The sequence below is a fragment of the Lissotriton helveticus genome, chromosome 4_1 (assembly GCF_964261635.1).
Source record: "Lissotriton helveticus chromosome 4_1, aLisHel1.1, whole genome shotgun sequence".
NCBI lineage: Eukaryota > Metazoa > Chordata > Amphibia > Caudata > Salamandridae > Lissotriton > Lissotriton helveticus.
This window is the reverse complement of record NC_136063.1, coordinates 1,824,836,270-1,824,838,974: the sequence shown is the minus strand read 5'-3', so window position 1 is coordinate 1,824,838,974 and position 2,705 is coordinate 1,824,836,270.

Here is a 2,705-nt window from a genome sequence, read left to right as displayed (position 1 = left end):
GAGTGGGCTTGGGAGGTGAAGGGGGGTGCTGATACACGGAAAGATCTATTCATCAAGAACGAGCGGAACCATTCAAGGGCCAGATCACTGATCTCAATGTTTTCTAGGCGGCTCAGTAAGATATTATGGGAGACCGTGTCAAAGGCCGCGCTGAGATCGAGTAGTATCAGCGCAGCACTTTGACCGGTATCCAGTATCTTCCGGAGATGTTCGGTGGTGGATAGAAGTGCGGACTCCGTACTATGCCCAGGCCTGAACCCGTGTTGGGAGGGGTCCAAGATGTTATTTAGGGCCATGTGGGCTGATAGTGCGGTGTTCGCATGGGCTTCAGCAAGTTTAGACATCCAGGGGAGCAGTGAGATGGGCCTATAGTTCTCCGGCTTTGTGGGATCCAGGGTGGGCTTTTTAATAATGGGGGTCACCCATGCCTGTTTCCAGCATGTGGGTACCGTAGCTGATGAAAACGAAAGGTTGAGGAGTGTGGCCAGGGACGGAAGAAAGAAGTCCAGAGCCTCTAGAAAGTGAGCCGGTCTCATGGGGTCTGAGGGGGCACCGGATTTCACCCTTCTACAGAGTTTAGCTAGCTCCTCGTGAGAGATAGCAGGCAGACTGGTAAGTCTGGAGGCTTTACCGGACAAGTTGGGAGAGCTAGAGCAGTCAGGGGGGTTCTGAGGGAAAGTGTTGTAAATCTTCCTCACTTTTTCAGTGAAAAAGGTGGCGAGGTCTTCACATTGCTGAGTGGAAGAGATAGACGAGGCAGAATTACCACAGTTTTGAAGCTTTTGGACCAGTTTGAAAATCGTTTTCGTAGGGTTGGCACTGGAGTCGATTTCCTTGGCATAGAAGGATGCGCGGGCAGTGCGTATAGCTTTATGGTACGATTTGAGTTTGGTCAGGTAGGAAATTTTGTCCATGACCCTGTATTCTTTTCTCCAGCAACGTTCCGCTCTTTTACAATCTTTTCTAAGGAGTTTCAGGTTGTCATCGTACCATGGATTAGAGGGGGTGCTATGTACTCTGGTCCATTTGGCCGGTATAAGTGTATCAAGCCCTTTTAAAATCCAGTCCTGGAATGCGGCATACGATGTGTTAATATCATTAGTGGTTGCAAAGTTGGGTACCTCTAAGATATTGGAAAAATCCTTTTTTTGTAGTTTATGCCATGGCCATTTAAAACAGTAGGAGGGCGAATCCCTGTTGGGTTGGGTGTCGGCCGGTATTACAAATGTGACAAGGAAGTGGTCAGTCCAGCCCATGGGTTTGGGGGGATCCGCTCTTGCTTCCGGAATGTTAGTAAAAACTGGGTCGAGTAGGTGACCGGCAGAGTGCGTAGTAGTTTGTATGAGGGGGATCAGCTGTAGGGCTGTTAGGTCCGCTAGGAGATTATTGATAGTGCGATCCGAGGTGGAGTCAAAGTGGAGGTTAAGATCTCCCAAAATCGTGAAATTGGCGGAGTTCGTAACCAGAGCGTGAGCTGCCTCTAAAAGCTCCTCAGTGAAGTTAGAAGTAGGCCCCGGGGGACGGTAAATAAAGAGGCCAGAGAGGGAGAAATGAGGGCTTGTGGTAATTTTAAAACGGGCACACTCACATCCCGTAATGTCTTCCTTCAGAAAGAAACAGGTATATGCCGTTCTGTAAATAACGGCAATACCACCTCCCCTAGAGTCTCTATTAATGGATGTCATGGAGAAGCCATCTGGTAACGTAAGGTTAGGGATGCTTGTTAATTCATCCTTGAGCCAGGTTTCACACAGAAAAAGTATGTCTGGGTCCTCGTCAGTTAATAGAGTGTTTACCTCAGGGTGGTGTTTTACCAGGGATCTAACGTTAAGTTGGGAGATTGTAAGAGTAGTGCCTTTTCTTATTTTGGCATTATGCCGGGATAGACTCGGTGCAGGTATAGCTAAATTACAGGTTTTACACTGGAGACCAGTTTGTCCAATGCAACCCTCTAGCTTGTCACAGCGTAAGCTCAAGTTGAGCGCAAGAAGGTCGTGTTTATCATAGTGGTATGCCGTCCGTTTGATTTGAGCAGGGGGACCGGCGAGAGGCGATGACTCGGCGATGACGGGCGAAGACGGGCTTGCCTTAGGCACGCCCGCTGCGCCCGTCCGCTGCGCGTACGGTATACACACATACTTTATAGAGGGGGAAGGGGGCGTGGCCTCCAAAGGGGCGTGGCCTAACTGCACGCCGGCAATGGCGCCGAGGACCGAGTCCTGTGAAGCCTGGCAGGTAGGTGCGTTTAAAATCAGCAAGTAAAGAAAGTGACACACAATGATTAAAAGAAATAACAGCTATCTCCCGGCTTTCCACCTCAGAAGGTTTGAAAGGGTTCTGGTAGTCGCGCTAGTAGTCAGCGTTTATATACCTGGTAGAGAGGGGGCGTGGCCTCCAAAGGGGCGTGGCCTAACTGCACGCCGGCAATGGCGCCGAGGACCGAGTCCTGTGAAGCCTGGCAGGTAGGTGCGTTTAAAATCAGCAAGTAAAGAAAGTGACACACAATGATTAAAAGAAATAACAGCTATCTCCCGGCTTTCCGCCTCAGGAGGTTTGAAAGGGTTCTGGTAGTCGCGCTAGTAGTCAGCGTTTATATACCTGGTAGAGAGGGGGCGTGGCCTCCAAAGGGGCGTGGCCTAACTGAACGCCGGCAATGGCGCCGAGGACCGAGTCCTGTGAAGCCTGGCAGGTAGGTGCGTTTAAAA